The following is a 21,118-nucleotide window of genomic DNA, read 5'->3' on the forward strand; positions in this document are numbered from 1 at the left end:
GTAGTAGTAGTAGTAGTAGTAGTAGTGGCAGCAGTAGCAGCAGCAGCAGCAGCAGCAGCAGCAGTAGTAGTAGTAGTAGTAGTAGTAGTAGTAGAGATGGTGTTGGCTGTGGTGGTGTTGGGGTAAGTAAATTGGAGTATAGTGTTTTATTAGTGTTATAATTCCTTTCTTCTCGATGTTTCAATGTTACTATTCATTTAGCACTGTCTCTATACAAGTTGAAGATTTCTGTGCATATACCCCTGAGATCTAGATATATGAACATCAGTGTTTCCAAAACCTATAAATTTACTCATTTGATTCTAAATCTCGTAAACACATTATGAGTATAATAAAATAGACTACTACAAACAGATGAATTGGATAGCCTGTATTAGAAATATATTACACCTATTTATCTGGTATATTAAATAGAAAATGTATCTGAATATAAACAAAAAAAAAGAAGCTTCGGTTTAAAAACATTTATCTCCACACATGTTTTTTCTGCATAGAATGATAAATATATCAAGTAATAATCAAATCAAATACTGCAAAATCATAAAAAGAATGATAATATTTAATTGAATAAAAACATACAAAATCGAATAAAAGCGTATAAATGAGACAAGGCTTGTCTGTAAGTAAGACAAAATATTTGATAAAATTCAAATAATGCAAACAATTTTTATATCAGACTGTTAAAGGAGTTCAGGCAACGAAATGTACCAAAATAGATATTGAATTTATAAATCAGAGGATAGGAGCTGATATTTACAACCCATTGTCTATCGTACCTTCGGGAAATTATTTCCTGACTAAGTATCACATTAACATTGTTATATTAATTTGTAGACACAAATAAACAAGATAACCAGAAGGTTAGGAGAAATACTTCGTAATTATTAGATTGTTATTATGAAAACCAGATCGAAGTATAAGATAATAGTAACATCCTTTACAACGAGCACAATGAAACCCTGACAAAGAAAATGATTAAAAATAATAATGATAATAATAATGATAATAATAATAATAATAATAATAATAATAATAACAACGTCAACAACAATTTTTATTATCATTATTATTATTATTATTATTAATATTAGTATTATTATTAGTATTATTATTATTATTATTATATTATTATTATTATTATTATTATTATTATTAATTATTATTATTATTATTCAGTAGTAATATTTTTATCACGTGCTGTCACTGCACTACCGAGAGCAGGTCTGTGTATTTTGTGTATGTGCTATCGTTTCCTGTATGCTCGTATGGTTACTGTATTTAAAGTGTTTTGCGTCGGGTGTGTATAGTGCCCAGTAGTGCAATTTTCTCCATGTTATATATATTTGTAAGTCCTGGTGTATTTGTTGTGTCTGAATATGCTGTCTGTATTAGCATATCCCATAGTATGGCTGTTTTCTCCTTCTCTGTGACCTTTCTGGCGCGTGACTATACTATATTTTTCTGTTGTTATTCCATAATGTTGGCATAGATTATCCAGAGTTAATGCAGTACGATCGTTTCATACAACTCCATTAAATTGAACAATGCAATCAGTACATCAATTTAATATGTAGAGCAATCTGTCGTGTCTGTAACATATTCCTTCTTACCCAGGAGTTGGGAGGCAGAGAGAATAAGGTATATTGTTTCTTGTCCATCTCTACATGTACTGTAGTTATTTATGTTTCTTTCATTATATGGTTTTGGTAATTTCTGGTAGAGAGGCTTTGGTCTTGTGCTAGTAGTAGTAGTAATAGTAGTAGTAGTAGTAGTAGTAGTAGTAGTAGTAGTAGTAGTAGTAGTAGTAGTAACAGTAGTAGTAGTAGCAGTTGCAGTAGTAGTAGTAGTATATTATCATCATCGTCCTAATAATGATAATAATAATAATTATAATAATAATAAGTATTATTATTATTATTATTATTATTATTATTATTATTATTATTATTATCATTATTATTATTAGTATTACTATTATTATTATTCAGTAGATTTTTTTTTATCATGCGTTTTCGCAACACTACTGAGCGCAGCTGTGTGTGCCTTGCTTATGTGCTGTGATTTGTTGTGACGCTCTTATTTTCCCTGTATTGAAATTGTTTTTCGTAGTATGTACGCAATGCCTTGTAGTGCTATTTTCTGTATGCTATACATACTTGAAAGTCCATGTGTTTCGTCTGAAATTTCTTATCATACATAATGCACCTACTATAATAGGAAATGTTTCCTCTTTTCAGGCTCCCCTTTCGAGGTATCACTATTTACACACATTTGTATTTTGAAAGTTTCTCCGTTTATTTTCGAGAAACGTCGTCGTCTGTTGGTATTGATACATCGATTAGACAGTATGTTTTTCTTGGTGATCTCTGACAACTATATCTGACCTAAGGCGCCAGATATATTTTTCAGAGATCACCAAGTTGACAGAGATTACCTTAATTTCTCTATTTGTGCATATTTGCATATCCCAGACTATGGTTGCTTTCTCATTTTTTGTGATCTTTTACGGGCTGTCCCTAAACCATCTGTTTTCTTAATGTGCTTTATTTGATTTCGTGTGGAAATTAGAGTTCAGTTTGCGCCTAGGTCCACTTTGCCTTTCATCATTTCGGAGTCGATAAAATAAGTATCAGTTGAAACATTAAAAGAAACGTTTTTTAAAAGAATATTTGCATAGTGTTCAAATACAAGTGGCATTTTCTTTGTTTCTGCTTGTTTCTGTCTCTCTTGTTTACTCTTGTGGGTTCGAGGTCACATATAAAGAGACAGACAGAGGGACAGAGACAGACAGACATCATAGAATCTCCCTTCGTTAGAGGACGTATGAGTGTCCTGCAATCTCTTGTTGGACAACCACAGATATTTGTTTATAGTGATCAAAGGTTTGTGCTGACAGAAGCTCACACCCTCCATCAATCTGACATTACCTTTCCAGAGGCACAATGAGTTACTTCTCCCATGACCAAATGGTCGAAGATCATCTTTAAATGAATTGCATTGCGCAACAACACAACAGAACGCCCGGTCTTAATAAACACACAAACTTTATATATATACATGCAGTTACATGTATGTTGTGTGGGAGCGTGTGTGTGTCTGTAAGAACTTGCGTGTATACATATACACGTACGTATGTGTGATTCTGAGACCGTCTGTGCACGTTTTTCTTGTTCTGGTTCAATTCTTTCGCCTTTGTTTATGTCACACTGCGTACAATTTCCGATGTAAACTACATAGATGCTATTGCTTTACTGGTACATATTTTATAGACCCAAAAATGTAACAACGGAGGAATTTGAACTCGGGTCATACAGGCGGACGAAATGCTGTTAAGCACTTTGCCCAGCATGCTAACGATTCTTCCACCTCGACGCCTTTAGTAACGATAGTCTCAATACCACAGCTCTGTAGATTTGTCAATTTTAGTAGAATCTTTTCCTTCCTTCTTTTCAACGTACATCGTATAATGATTATTGATATTATAGTACTTTGAATTTTAGGGTCATCACAGGCGACGAAATTCGTTAAGCACTTTGCCCCCAGCATGCTAAAACGATTCTTCCACCTCGACGCCTTAGTACGATAGTCTCAATACCACAGCTCTGTAGATTTGTCAATTTTAGTAGAATCTTTTCTTCCTTCTTTTCAACGTACATCGTATAATGATTATTGATATTATAGTACTTTGAATTTTATCACCAAGAAAAAATTTTACTCATATGAAATAATATTTTAAAAGAACACGAATGAAAACAGATGCTTATATTGCAAATATGAAAGAACATGTAAACAAAACAGAGAAATATGTCCTGTTATATCGTTTTGCTTCCATTTTTTCTTCGTACTCATAAAATTTTCATAGGAAGAAATATAGGAAGAAATATTTATATAACAGAACACATAATTTCGTTTAACGTGTTATTCACAAAAACAACTAATGTATGCGAAACTAACACTATAGCAAATATGTCTGTGTGTGAATGTTTGTGAGTTTTCGCACAGGTGAGAGTTTGTACGTGTGTCAGAGTGTATATATGCATACTCACATATATTTGCATAGTGCGCGTAAAATTTCACATTTCAGAAAACATTTTCATTTATGGTTGTTACTCAATACTTGAATTTTTTTTTTAATTTACATTTATTATAATTACCTTTTATTTTCGATGAAGTGTTTCGCTTTTTGCTACTTATGAAATGTAATTCTTACTTTCTTTTTCTATACTGATAGTTTATAATATATTAATTTTTATCTTTGTCGTGTTCAAAATTTTAATGATATTTCTCCCAGTAGAGAGAAATTAATGTAGTAGTTATATTTGTCGATATTTTCTTTAAAACTATGAATATAAAATATTTTCAATTCCACAATTCTAGAGTTAATATTATGCAACGAAAAAAAAATGTACTCAATACTATCAACCTTCTTTGCTTTAATAATTAACTTAAAAATGAATGTAGCAATTGCCCTCGAACAAATCAATTCTTTATAAAAGCTGGTAACTATCATATTCAGCAATATATCGATATTTAGGAGGATGAGATAAAAACCTGTACTTTCGTGGACTTGAACTCAGGACGTCAAGTATGCTAATCAAATTTCGAGAACGTCTGAGAGTTTAAAGATTTCTCCTCCCAATAACTCTAGTATGAAAAAGAATATGTATATTCCTTTCTTATGTATAAGTTATGCCTGTCATTTTAAAGGAATCAGCTAGTTAAACATTTAAGCGTGTGTATTAATTCCACTTCATTTTATCCAGAACGAAAGTTATAAAGGTAATGTCAAACTCGACGTGACTGGAATCGAGATGACAGAAAATATTCGTAAAATGATTATGGTAATAAAATATGGAAAAATGGGGCTGATGCAAATGACGGTTGACACTCATGTCCGTAAACTGGAGCGCCAATATAAATAAAAATCATATTTCTGGAAACATGTTAATATATATTCATTCATAACGTTAGCAATATTATATATATATAATACTATATATATATATATATATATATTATATATATATATATATATATATATTATATATATATATCATATATATCTATATATATATCACAATAAGCACACACGGATATCCAGAGTTTAATGCAGTACAATCGTTTCATGTCACTCCATTAATTGAACAATGCAATCAGTACATCAATTTAATATGTAGAGCAACCTGCAGCAGCATAACGATATAGCATTTAATTAAATTATAACAGATGGTCATATTAGTATAAGTATACCTAAATACTTCAAGAAGTTAAGGAGATAGACAAAGAAAATGTTTTCTCTACTTCACCATAGAAGCTATTAAAATTATCAAGAAGTCTCTGCCTGTCACTGATTTTTTGTCTTTATGGGGTCAGTTTTAAATTATAGACTAGTTTATCAAATCCCTTGTATATCTAAGGCTGAGAGAACAGAGGACTGTAACCGTTAGGTGTAGGGCTGAGGGAGTAGACAGACATTCTAGTTGATATAGTCATAAAAAATCAGATATATGCATATAAGTATATATATATATATATATATATACACACGCACACAAGCACACACACATATATGTATTCTTTTTTTTTCTTTTAAATATTTAAGCCTTGTGATTGCATCTATACTGGAGCACCGCTTTTAATCGAACAAAACGACCCCATGACTTATTTTTTGTAAAACTAGTACTTATTTTGTCGCTCACGTTTTCCGTACCACTAAGTTACGGGAACTTAAACACGCCAGCGATGGCGGGGGAAAAACAGACACACAAATATTTGTATGTATGTATGTATGTTTGCATATGGAAAATATACTGTAAAATATATTTTCCTAGTTGGTTCCACCTAGCCGTAGCAGATTTTGCGAGTAGGTAGTAAGTAACAATGTTTTAGAAAAAGAATTATTATTTAACATTACGAGGAAAGGTTGTCCCTTGCTAGTCACGTCCGTTTAAGGTGGGCTCCGCATCCACATTATTCTCTATACAGGCATGAAATGATTTTATTTCGTGGAAAATATCCGAGCAATGTTTGCAAAATATATCAATCTATATTAAAAAAAAAAATACATTAACATAATTATTGTTAAGTTAATTGAAAAAATGGTTCACTAGAATTAATTTATATCCACATAGGAAATACTGAATGCGTGCAATAATAATAGGAAATACTGAATGTGTGCAATAATAATTACCACATTTTCTTATAATGAAAAGCCAGCCATGCAGATAGGTTGAAATATGCATTCGATGCTCAATAAATGCGAAAATATATGAAGATAGTTGATGGGAAACTTAGATCCTATTCATATTATATATGTATTAGATTAAATGTCATATCCCAGTTTGGTGGTGTTTTATCTTTATTTTTTATTTTAATATGCCTGATCGTAACTAAATACTTACTGCTAGTATTTGATGTTTAAACTACGGATTAGTTTAATTTATCATCTCCCTTTCTCTTTCTCTCTCTCTCTCTCTCTCTCTCTCTCTCTCTGATATGCTTAATAATAGGAATATTGAAATAGTAGGCAATAGGAAAGTGCAGCTTTATATATTAAACACCATGTTTAAAATTGAGGAAGCTATAAAGCGTTACTGTTGACAAAGGCAGATACTGATATCCTGATTCAAAAGAAAAGGTGTGTTTGATGTACGAATTTCATATTCAGGGACATTTTTCAAGAATTATTCTGCAATGCATCTATATACTGAACGATGGCATTTACTTTCAGAAAAGAGCTTTAACTTACAATAGATTTCGATCAATAAATACATACAGATATGCAAAATTAGTATTTAAATTTGATGTTCATCTATCTGAATTATAGATATTGTATTTTAAATTATATTTAATGTCCTGGTAAAACTGGTTTATCACTAAAATATTGAAGTGGGAATAAATGCTACAATGATTTCTCTACCTCGATGTCAGAATATTTATTACTGAGGGAAAATTAAAGCATTGCATATGCCTGTGATATAATATTCCGTTCCTCGTTTTGAATTTGACATCATTATTACATTTTTTTGTTTGTTTGTTATAATCTGCAGTGAAATAATGTCGTAAAAACCGAACCATAAAAATTCTAAAGGATTCACTATATTGCGGTATATTTCAGCCGCATCCCATTAGAAATTTGTAAATCGAAGGGGTTTTTTTTTATAATTTGATATTAATCCTGAAAATTTTAATCGTACCAGCAACAATTCATTTCATATATATAGACATTTAATGAAACTTATGTATGGAACCGAAGCTTGCAAAATGTGGTAGCATTCTAGGAGAAATATTCTGGAGTAAACTGACGGAAACATTAAATGCTTTTTTTTAGATATATTGCTTTTGCGGCATACAAATTTTACGGCCAAATTAATTGCAATACCAGCAGACCGATATCAATGTATTCTAAGAGATGGTCGTCTGCATATATTACAAAGGACACATTGATTAACATACCTAATAAAATCACATTTAAACAGTAAGAGAATTGCGACAATCAGGAAAAGTAGTTGCAATAACCCGTCAATTCTAACTGTATATATGAAGTTACCAGATTTTTCCTATGCACTTCAAAATTCTCGAGAACGAACGGAATCTATTGTTTCATTAGAAAATACAAATATAATTTTATAAGAAAGGAAAAATATCAGTAAAATCAGTTATAGAGTTTACTATAGCCAGTTACCGAAAGCTGAGAAATAGCTCGCGCAAAACTGCTATAGCTCATCACAATAATTTTTCTTTTTTTTTTTCATCATAATACTTCAACGAGTGAGTAGAAAGCTGATCTGAACATAGAGAAGGTAGGTAAAATGCAGTGATATACTAAAATGTTTATCTGGTTCATGAGCGTGAGTAAGAGAAGTTAAGTAAATCTCGAGATTGCGTCAATATGTCGGAGCCACAAAAGAATGGTAGCGTATTGTGGATAGAGACACTCAAACGATAACATAGTTGATTCTCTTGAAAGTGTGTCATTCCAAAAATAGACAACAATTAACGTGTCAGAACGGGTGTCCTGATTAACATAATTACTTTCGTATTCGAGAGAAGTTTTTAATCCTAATTGAAAATGCCATACATTCCGGAAGACAACCTTAGATTACGCATCCCTTTCATGTAAATGGATCGTCTTTAATATGCTCAGTCAATTTACACTATCTCCAACAAACGAGACATTAGAATTTGTCAGAGGCTGATTAAAGAAAAATCCATATTAACATAACAGCTCACAAATATTATATTGGCTAACATAAATGAGCAATTAAATTTGTAGTTCATTACCGTCGAAAATTTAATTTACAAAGAGACTGAAACGATCAATATATGGACTTTCTTATTTACAGGATTGGTAATAGGGCTAATCCCGGATGAATTTATATTATTGCTGAAATGTAGCTATGTAATATATAGAAATGAAACTTAATCTCAAGTTAAGATACCTGTAGGAAATTGCATTTCTAAGCCCATAATACATTAATGTGAACTCTGATAAGGAAATAAGTAATCAAATTATTTTCGATAAACTATAGAAATAGATATTACAGGACAAGATTTGCAAAACGGTGAGGGTTTTGGGGATCTAATTCAGCTATAATACATGCTGTATGTATAGAGGAGTTTCACGAACACATTATGAACTGTCCCTTTTCCTTTTCTCTACATCCGTTTTGCTACTACAGGTGATTCTCTTCCATGAATCTTGTTGCTATTAACATAGATCTACTTAGATATTGTCGAGTGACGCATTTTGCCTTCTCTCTTGTCTATTTTCCGATGCCTTATACTTTCCAATGAACCCATCTCGATATCGATGTTGATTATGTCGCCGTGCTATTCATTCCTCCAGTCTCTGGGGATTGTAATTTCTATGGGCGCGCACAATTTCTTCACACAAAAAATATTAATGACGAAAATCCAGTCGGCAACTAAAACAACCGATTTTAATTAATTTCTTAAAAGAGGGAAAACATATATAAGTTTATAGTGTTACTATTTCAATATAGTATAGCAGTTCTAGACAGCGAAACGTATCACAGGAAGCAAGCCCAGGGAGAATGTTACACTTGAACTTTACAAAATAATCCAGCCAAACAGAACAAATAATGTACACTTTTCACATTTTCCTATAGCACAAGAAAGTATGTGTCAACAGGTGTCGTTTGCAATGATTCTGAATCAAGTGTTGATCATTTGGGCTACTTACGTTAACATAATTATCTTCATAGTCACGTGATTCTGTACTTGCACAGCTGCCATGGTTTTAGAATGCCAAACAAAAACATAGAGCTTAATAGCAAGACGTGATTAGTAGCTTGCTGTCATTGAAAACATATATTAATCTCATTGCCAATTAGCTATTATGATTCGTATTTACAGTCATTCACCGAAATGATGGAACTATTTCATTTTGTATTTTGATTTCCTTATTTAGGATATAGAAAATATAACTGGATGAAAAACTAATATTAATTAACACTTCCGTTGACAGCTCCATATAATTCGTAGCTGAGATGGCCATAAATACAGACTTAATTATTTAATTTAATATCATTTCGGTTATTAGTTATGATAAATGTACATTTAAATCAAAAATATATACAGGGCATTAACGAGAAGCATAAACATAAATTATAATAAAAATGTAGCGAAATTCATTTCTTAGTTTTTATATATTTCTTTGAATTGGCAGCAATGCATAAACTTCCTCATAAATTCTGTCAGTGTGATGCTCGCCCTCAGATGGTTCAACACATTTATCTTCCTAGTGCTGTTATCTTTCTCCTTCAAATACTCACCTTTATCATATTCAACTCTTATATCCGTCGGTATTATGTAGAAAAATAAAACAAATTATATGAATCTAGTACATGTGATTCAACATGAACGACATAAACAGTAACATGTAATATGGACTATTGTTTGCACACGATTACAATAAATGATTCGAACTGCAAGGAAAACAGTGGCAGCCAGGCAGGAATGAAACAAAGAACGTAATTCAATTATTAATACCTATGAATAAAATAAGATTAAATTTCCATCAAAAGTATTAAATCAGTTGCGACAAATCACAGTTTCAAAAGTCTGTGTTCTGTAAAGAACAGGACGACTTAGGTAAACAGAAAGAAGTAAACACCGGGATAAGATTCTAGTAAGAATGATATCAGTCGATCTTTAAATTGTTAAAACCAAACGTAAACAATAAAGAAATATATAAAAAGTGCTTTCACAAATCCACTTAGGGGTCTTGGCAGGATTTCTCATTCACTCGGAAAGATTAGTCAGCTCTTAGGCGGATTATATATATATATGTATATGTATATATATATATATATGTATATGTATATATATATATATATATATATATATATATATATATATATATATATATATATATATTATATATATATATATAATAATATATATATATATATATATATATATATATATATATATATATATATATATATATCAGAAATCTGTAATCTCTGTCTTTGCATTTTGAAAATGACACTTATTTTATATAAAATAAAAGCAGAAATGGAAAAAAAGTTGTATGAATTAATATGCTCGAATGGGAATTAGTGATACGTAAGTATACTATCAGAAAGTATGACACACGCGCATACACGCTCTCACACATGTAAGCACATACACACAAAGACAAATATTCAGAAACACAAATATACACTTATAGTTCAATTGAATAACACACTCTAAAATGTGGGTCATATTAGCATAAATATGTCTTTCCATCGCCCAATCGATCTGTGTCTCTCTTCTTCTCCCTATCTCGGAGTATACACACAGGGACGTGCGTGAGCGCAAAACACGTTTCATTCTGTCAGGAGTTCCACAGACAATTGTACATACTTAGCACAGCTTTAAGGCGTTGCTTATTTCTTATGAACCTTTACCAAAAAGGTTTAAGTTCGAAATATATTATATATAGTCCTTAGTTATATTTTGTGAAAAGGAATAATCATAGCTCGAAAATACCGTGCTTTTCCTCTGAGTTCTATTTAACATTTTTATTCACCCTAAACCAGTTTCTAAGCACCAATTGTTTAAATGTTACTATAATAATCTTTTTAACGGCAGTTTTAATGGATCCTATTCATATTCCATACAGCGAATTTATTTTCACCTCCTTTTCTTCACACCCTTTTTCGGGAAAATTATTTTTAACTTAACTTTTTCTTTCAACTTGTCATTAAACATTGGTTTCAAATTTTAGCACAATGCCAGCAGTTTCGAGGGAAGGGATAAGGCCATTACATAGACCCCAGTGCTCACCTGGTTCTTAATTTGTCAACCCCGAAAGGATGAGAAGCACAGTGGATCTCACAAAGTTAAGGCAGACGGAATGCCGCTAAGCATTGCCTCAGGTGTGGTAACAATTCCACCAGTTCTCCGCCTTCTTGTCATTAAATATTGACTAAAGATATATATGTAGAGTTTAGTACATCATAACAAATTGAACATTAATTTCATAAGAGTTTATAATTCCTATTTTCCACAACGATCATTGCATTCACTATCATATTACTGTGCAGAGAAAACAATGTTTCTACTCCGTATATTGTAGCTCTCTGCGAACGTAAAATGTTGGATTTGACATATCGATGTTTCATTCCTATTAAATTCAAAACATAGAAAGAATAAGCTATTTCTAAAAGAGGATGCAGTAGCAGAACATAATTATTATGCATGCAGACTCAGCCTTCCCCAGTTACGTCCTATAATGTCGCAAGTGCTCCCATCACCTCGAGTTTATAAATGCGCTTATGACTATTTACACTGATTCTAAAAGTGTATGCGTACTAAATACACACATACACACATACACACAAACATACATTCATTCATACATATATATATATATATATATATATATATATATATATATATATATATATATACATATATATATATAATACATACATACATACATACATACATATATATATATATACATATATATATATATATATATATATATATATATATATATATATATGTATGTATGTATATATGTATGCATATAAAAAGAAATGTATAATACATATGCACGCATACTTACATCTATATATGCGTATATATGTATATATATATATATATATATATACATATATATATATATATATATATATATATATATATATATATATATATATATATATATATATATATATATATATATATATATATATATATAATTGTGTATTTCTGCGTCAATTTTTAAAGAAGTTATTCCTATCCAATTTTTTTCTGTTGCCTTCTCTCATTTCTCTTCTCCCTACAATCTCTATAGTGTTGCATACATCACTATCACACACGGCACATTAGTTTTCGAATTCCGTTTCCCTGCTCATTCACACCAGATTCCACCTCTTCATTGCCATCTCGGTATCCTGACACATACACAAAGACACGCACACACATACTTACACGCACACTCACACGCAGAATACAAATTCAAACGTCCAACAAAACCTCATATCCCATTTTCTCAAGTCAATATTCAGCTTCGCTTGCGAACCTTTACTGACGTGCACAGAGAAACACAAACAATGACACACACACACACACACACACACACACACACACACACACACACACACACACAATACAATTTCAAACGCCCATCTTCATTTGAAAACCTCTAGCAACGTGCGCACACACACAGACGCATACAATCATGCACACACGCGCGCATACACACACACACATAGGCACAAGCACACATACATAGACACATACACACATGGCAAAACACAACAGGCTCAGACGTACGAACAGCAATATCTCTTGCACTCATCTTAAGATATGAATACTTTTCAACACTTGCACATAGAGTCATCGACTATTATTATTTCCTTAAATTCCACCTCCAAAAGGGCATTCCAATCTGTTTTCTACAACCTCGCCTATTTTCTTTCGTTGATGATCAATTCTTCCAACCGTAACATCATTTAATTTTGATACAGTAGAGTACAAACATTTTAAACGTTAAGACATTTTACTCTCCTTCACTTGAACGTAAAACGAAAACAGTATACGTGAAAATATATCATTCTTCCATCTTCTTTTTGTTCATTATATTTTCAATAAACGTGGTGGAGTGGTTCCGTTTGCAGATGTATTTACGAAGTACAATTATACGTAGGTATGTATGAGACGCTTCTTTGTATGTACTTATGAGCTCTCCTTATTTACGCACATTCACACACACACACGCACACACGCATAAATATATGTTTATATGTAAAGGTACATATAGATACGCGCATACATATATAGCTATATACACGTGTGTTTATCTGTGTTTGTGTGCGTGCGTGTGTGTGTGTCTCTGTGTGTGTGTGTATGTTTAATATATGTATATCGACTTCAGAAAATAAAGAAAGCCATTTAACTTGCAAGGGAACACCATGCTGAATACGGTACAATTTATAATGCATTGCATCTTATACAGGTTGGTTTTTAGCTTACGGAAAATTTTGAAAAGCCTATCAATAGTGTCACTTTCAATGCGAGAAAGGATCGTGTTTTATTTCGTAGAATATATTGTGTGACATTGACAGAAAGTCGATCGTAATATAATTCACTACTTGCGAAGTAGACTGCTTTCCTTTTCGCCAAGAGAACAAATGGTTTTTGTTCGTTACTCTGGGGTTGGAATGCACAGATATACATGGATTGTAATGTTTGTTTTCTTATTTAAGATTGAAGATTTCTGTAACATTCAAACGTCAATTCATTTTTCTGTGCTTAAAATCAAAGTATGTACACTGTCAAATATGTGTGATCCTACAAAATATATATCCTTGCAGTAAATGTGAAATATAATGTAAATAAAACCTCTATGCAAAGTATAGATTTATTGAAGGTATTTGTGAAAGAGCAAATGATAAAATAAATTAAATGTATTGTTAAAAGGTTCATAATGGATGGATAAATTTGGGATTTCTGAGGGGACGCGACTAAAGTTTGGTGTTACATAGAACACAATCCGAAGCAAGGCAAGTAAAAATTTCGTTGCACTATTTAATGTGGGGAATTAGAAAATTATCATCGCCTTTGTTTTTCGCTTTTGTTATTGTTGATACTGTATTTATTGTTGTAAGTAGCGATCTTCCTTTTATTGTCCATGTTCAAGTTTTATTTGGGTTCCTTCCTGTTTCTCTCATTTGTTTCTTTTAAATATAATATATATATATATATATATATATATATATATAATATATATATATATATATATATTCATGAAGTCAGATCGAGCATATGCATAAAGCAATGCACCCACACAGAATCTCACTGTTTCGATGGATCTACAAACATATTTGCAATTAGATTATATTCTAACAGAAAACAATTTTGGAGTTGCAGAGATATTCGTCTCTCATGACTTTAATATAAAAAATCCGCCTAGGAAATATACAAAAATACACCTGACGACGTTATATACTAGTATATACTAGTACTAGAGAGAAATGTTAGGTGTCGTATGTTATTGTAAATTTGATTACGATTTTTGCTTACTCAGAACATCCAACGCTCATCTTATAGATGCTTCATGTAAAATGATAATTTTGAATCATTATTAGTGTATTGATGGATAATGCAGTATATATATATTACTGTTTACCATGGTAAGAACATGGGAGATTTAATACATATCAATATTAAATATGACAGACCATTCCGAATCATACGCCAGAGCTAGCTTCATACGCGTTCATTTCCTGAACATCTCTAATTCGAAACTATTTATTTGGAAACATCCAACGCTGTGTCAGATCTTATTGATTTGCATGTAGATTAATGCGGAAATATATCATTGGATATTTGTATTAGAACTTTAGCAAATAGATTCACACTGTAAACCAATGATTATTAAACTGAAGCTCCGAGAGATATATTGTTCACTCACGAAGAATTTAAATGGAATTTACATATAGGATGTCAAAAGAAATCATGCAGTGGCTTTCATTAAATTGACACAGCTTTTATTTCATTATCCGTTGATGTAATGACACAATGTAAACCGAATGCATATATGGGAAATATCATCATGAAAGCATTATATTACACTGAGTAATTGCTAGATGTCATACAAGTATCACTTACTGATATTAAATAGTAAAATTAGGGAACGCATCATTGAAAATCTTGATACAGTAGTTCCCGAATACGGTCATATTATCGTTTCAAATACTGTGAGCAGTAGAAATTTCATAAGGAAGCCTGCTGCGTGTTTCCAGAACCGTTAGCATCTCTATCGAAAATTTCTGTAGCGTTTTCTTCAAAAATGCACAAAATTTAGCATCACGTTGTTATCAAGTGCATACAGAAAGTAGCTTTAGCCGCCAAGAGCGTTCATGATGACATGTTATTCTGGGGGATTTGATAATCCCCCAGAAAAACGGCATCATAAATACTAAACCTAAACTATTGGCTTGTCCGGAAAGTTCGTGCCGATTTATAGTAGCTTACCTTTCGACCTTTTTAGAACATGGTTGAGACCAAAAGATAGGATTTGACTACAGTTTAAGCAATCTTTTCGCAGAATAAGATTTCTGTTCCAATAACCTGTGTTAAATTTGTAACCCTTTAAAATGGAAGATAAGAAAGTTAATTTTCAGCACTTGATGCTTTTCTTTTTCTGTAAAGGGAAAACTGCCTCACAAACAACCAAAGAAATATGCGCAGGTTATGGTGGTGTTTCTTTATCCGAAAGAACTGTACGGAGGTCGTTCGCAAGGTTCCGAGCTGGAAATTGTAGCCTTATTGATAAAGAGCGATCATACAGACAGATGATGAACAAATCAAGTCATTAATTGAGAACAACCCACATTGCACAACTTGAGAATTGGCAGAAAGCCTCAACCTATCAAAATCTGTCATGCGTGTGCACCTGGTAAACCTTGGGTACACCAATCGGTACGATGTTTGGGTACCAGATGAGTTGAGTGAGCAGAACCATTTGGATCGCATTTCCATCTGTGATTCGCTTTATAAACGGAATGAAAACGCGCCTTTTTTAAGCAAATTGTGACAGGTGATGAGAAATGGATTATCTACTGAAAGTTTCAGAGAAAACTATCCTGGAGTAAGCGACATGAGCCACCCTAAGCCACCCCAAAAGCGTGTTTCACCCAACAAAGTGTTGCTTTATGTCTGGTGGGATTGGAAAGGAATTCTGTACTATGAGCTTCTCCCAAGTAACCAGACAATTAATTCTGAGAAATACTGCACACAACTGGATGAGTTAAAAGCAGCAATTCAAGAGAAATGTCCAGAATTGGCCAACAGGAAGGGTGTTGTTTTCCAAAATGATAATGCAAGACCGAACGTTTCTTTGGGAACCAGACAAAAATTGCTGCATCTCCATATTCACCAGAAAGAATTGTTGCCGAGCCGGGAAATTGCTTAGCGGCCTATCTTCTGACTTATGTTCTGAGTTTAAATGCCCCTGGCGTTGACTTTTCCTTTCACACTTCGGGATTGCTAAAAAAAAACTGGGAATACTGCTGTCGATGTAGTCTACTTGCCTAATGAAATTGCTCGCCGTTTGCCAAAATGTGAAACCAATATACAGGAATATAGGAAGATGAGTCACAGTGGACATATAGATACATATTTAGGTAACAGACAGCAACTAACTTTAACAGAAACTACATATAGAATGCAACAGAAGGAGTGTTAAATATATCAGCTACATATTTGATACAATTAAAATCATTTCTTCATGTCGTAACTTGTCGATGATAAAAATTAAATCCTTTAACATGATTCAGCTATAGCACCGAAATCAACATTGAAACTAAATCCTGTTGTATCAGACATATATTTTAAAACCACGAACTTCGGTGAAAAATTGTTTGCCTGGGCATTTTGACCACAAACCTCTGATTCATATATTTCAAATCAACAATGACTCGTGTTGATAAATACAGCTGCTGTTGTAATTTTAATTTCATCAAAATAAATAGAAAAACATACTGTGAAAAGAAACTGACTGTTTCATCCTTTAATTATAATTGTCACTTATTGTTAGTATTTCTATTTTCAATTTGCTTTCAGGTAATGTTGTTTCTCATTAATTTTAACAAACATTTCATTTATTTCTTCCCATCTCAAAACAAATATCTCAAAGCAAAATATTTTATTGCTATACAAATCTTCTCTTACATATATATACATTCGCACACACACGCATATATGTGTGTATATATATATATTCAAGCACATATGTGTGTATACACAAACACCCACATATTCTATGTGTGTGTGTCTCTGTGTTTGTGGGAGTATGTGCGTACGTCTTTGTGGCACTGTATTGTGTATGTGTGTGTATTTGCATTACCCAGTTTCCATCATTATTTCTTATCTCTTGAAGAATAATATTTGAAGAAATATTTCATTGTAATTGTTAAATTCACATAAATTTCTTTTGCACAAGAATGATTTGTGTTTAAAGGTGTAGTATTAAAAAATCACAATATTTAGACACATCTATGGAAGACTTAAATCATTACTGAGTGTGATGTCATTAATGTACGTTAAGTAGTTTAATTATTACCCAATATTTTTATAGTCCCAATAAAATTTGGAATGTCTCTCAAATCTGGTCATCCGTTTCGTTCTTTCAAACGTACCGTGTTAATATTTACGGTTTCTTTGTTTTCGATTTAATTTAGCATAAAACTATTTAGACGGAACCACTATTCATCTCATTAAAAAAACGATACAACTATTGTCGCATATTTTTTCACGAATAATTTTCCACCCAACGAAAAAAAAGGCTTTATGTTCTTCTTTGTGTGGAAGCACATGGTCTAGTGGTTAGAGCAGCGGACGCGCGGTCGAGGAATCGCGGGTTCAAATTTCAGAATATAATAGCGAACTTCTCCTCACTCTTTCGCCACAACTTTCTCTCACTCTTTCGTCCTGCACCTTGCAGCTCACCTGCGACGTACCGGCTTCCCGTCCAGGTGGGGAACCTATACGCCTAGAAAACCGGGAAACAGCCCTACTATAAAATAAAATTAGCTGGTGTTATAGACAATATGACAAAGAATTACTCAAAACCGTGTTTGCTTCTATCAGTATTGTTTACTTTTAAAACGAAAAAGACAAAAGCAACGTTTACAAAAGATATGTAAAACAATTCTATTTATTTTCTCTATTCATTTGTAAAAATTGTTGCGCAAGCGCACACAAATACTAATTTTGCAGACATTTAGCTCTTATTTATAGCTGTTTATTTACAGTTTTAGACAAAGCAATGGAGTGGTAAGGTGCGTATGGATCAATTTTGGAGATCTTCATAGAAAATAATATAAAATTTGCTTTTCCATATTCTTAATCTCAGTATTTTATCATGTAGATTGAAAAAAAAAATCAAAATAAGTTATAAATTTTGAAGCTGGCGGGAGGAGGCAATTTAAAATTTTGAAACAAGATTTTTGCATATTCGGAATCACCGTCACCGAAAACATATGTATCCGCTGAGGGAAAACCTTCCACGGTTCATGATAAATCTTCATACAAAATTTGGCACAGATCGATCCAGTGTTTTGGCCGTACATTGAAGAAAGACACACACACAGAGTGTATTTTATATATTAAGATAACAACCTCACAGGAATTATTCATATTAAAGGGAAAGGCAACAATTGTACTTACCAAATAATATCATACTTATAATCAGTAAATAACGGCAGGTTCAACATTTACTGAACAATGTTCTATGAAGGTTGCCAATAATTCTGTGACATTACTAACACAAAAAAAAGGCTTCTCCGTGATTGAAGAATACAAATATTCGAATTTGCAATAAATGCATGGAAATATGCGTACACATTAAAAGCAAAGAACATCAATATGTATCGGGAGATGATGCCACCTTATATAGCAGGGTGCACAATTGTTATCTTTCACAATATGCTACACAGAAAACATATTCACTGAGTATTTCTGTTTATATTTTATCCTTACATAGCACATTATCTGCCCGCTTTTCTCACTCTTACGTTCTGATAGAACAATCATAATTGTCAGTGAAAATAGGCGCATATTCGTTTGAGGTAGTCACAGCGTAAGACCCAGCTATTTCTCATAAACCAAGCGCATTGCTAGAAATATAGATGGCCGATAAGAATGAAATATGTCTATATAGCGTAAGAATTGCTACGAAAGGCATTTTGCATAAAGAACATAATCGTTACAATGCTAATATTGCTAACGATAGCAATAAAAACTACAATAATAATAAGAAAGCTAATACATTAGAAAATGATGACAACGACTACGACGACGACGACGACGTCAATGATGATGATGATAATGATGATGATGATGATGGTGGTGGTGGTGGTGGTGGTGGTGGTGGTGGTGGTAATGATGATGATGTTGATGATTATGTTGGTGGTGGTGGTGGTGGTGATGATGATGCTGGTGGTGATGATGATGATTTTGCCGATGACTATGGTGATGAATAAAAATGAATATTGTTATCGTAGTTTTTGCTATGTTCATGCTCCTAATATGTAAAGATGGCGATTACTGGAATAATAATTGCAACGATACCGTTATTGTTGTTCTTCTTGCCGTCATTATTACTATTATTAAAGTGCATTAATAATAATAATAATAGTAATAATAATAATAATAGTAATAATAATAATAATAATAATGATAAAAATAATAATAATAATAATAATGACGATGATGATGATGATGATGATGATAATAATAATAATAATGATAATAATAATAATAATAATAATAATAATAATAATAATAATAATAATAATAATAATAATAATAAAAATAATAATAATAGTGATAATAATAATGGAACAAACAGGGGCTGCAATAAGGGCGGAGTACCTGCAGAAAACAGCACTGCTTAGAACCGCTCGAATACTCCGGATGGTGCTCGAAAAATAAGGGGCGTTACCTTAGTTCACTGGCAGTGAACAGCTGACACTGTGGTACGCTTCCAGCGTTAGAAGCTGTACAAAGACAATAAAATAGGTGTAGTAGTAGTAGTAGTAGCAGCAGCAGCATCAGTAGTAGTAGTAGTAGTAGTAGTAGTAGTAGTAGTAGTAGTAGTAGTAGTAGTAGTAGTAGTAGTAGTAGTACTAGTAGTAGCAGTAGTAGAAACAATACAAGCGATAAAGTGTGTGCATCTTCATGGACTCTTATGCCGTAAATACAAATATGAAGTAACAGAGTTGGTATGAATACGTACCAAGGAATGTTATGCAGGAGTATGGAAAAGTACCGATACTCTGGGACTATGATTTTCAGACGGATCGTGTAATCGAACACCATCAGCCGATTATTCTCATATTGAAAAAGAGAGACACATACTGTCAGATCATTGATGTAGCCATACCAAATGACATAAATGTTACAAGTAAAGAGGTTGAAACAAATCACCAATCACTCTGAATTGAAAGTGGAAATTGCAAGATTGTATGGAATGGAAAAGGATAATTGAAAGTGATAGCAGTGGCGATCGGAGCGTTAGGTTCAATCACATTGAAACTTCAAGACTTAAGGCAACTGGAAATCCCATGCAAAACTGAAGTCTTGCAAAAAGCAGTGTTACTGGGCATAGCGCACAACTTAAGGAAATAATTATCTGTCTAAGGTCCTTGTTGTGACTTTTCAGATGAATAAAGACTCCAGTGCATTTATAACTACGCGATTCGAGTAAAGACTCCGGTGTATTTTTACGTATAAGAAGGAATAATAATTATATTACCTTGAACGTTACACGTATTGAGAAGAGTATTGGGGCCGTGAATTTTCTTACCCTTTTCCCTTTATTTTCTTTGTTCACTTTTGTATTCTTTCCTTTTTCTCTCTGTCTCTCTTCCCCTATTTGTATCATTTGACTTTGTAAATGAATAATCTTGGGCGAATAATTTAATGGCCAACAAATGTATAGAATGCGTTCTCTGCCCTTTGTGTCAGAAAGGCACACGGCAAGAAAAGGAAACAGTATTGAGAGATGATAATGAAAGTAATACGAATAAGAATGATGATGATGAAGATGATGATAATAATAATAATAATAATAAAAACAACAACAACA

At 32.4% G+C, this 21,118-nt stretch overlaps 1 long non-coding RNA gene across 1 annotated transcript in view; it reads right to left on the reverse strand.

Moving 5' to 3' along the window:
- Positions 1–1,258: 1,258 nt before the first annotated feature.
- Positions 1,259–21,118, reverse strand: part of LOC118764613 — a 24,750-nt gene continuing 4,890 nt past the window's right edge. Inside the window, exons 2-4 of the long non-coding RNA XR_005000425.1 lie at positions 19,016–19,020; positions 11,197–11,201; positions 1,259–1,379 (exon numbers count right to left, since the gene is read on the reverse strand). This is a non-coding gene — a long non-coding RNA (uncharacterized LOC118764613). The remainder of the gene's footprint in view (positions 1,380–11,196; positions 11,202–19,015; positions 19,021–21,118) is intronic.

This window comes from Octopus sinensis, linkage group LG8 (genome assembly GCF_006345805.1).
Source record: "Octopus sinensis linkage group LG8, ASM634580v1, whole genome shotgun sequence".
Taxonomy (NCBI): domain Eukaryota; kingdom Metazoa; phylum Mollusca; class Cephalopoda; order Octopoda; family Octopodidae; genus Octopus; species Octopus sinensis.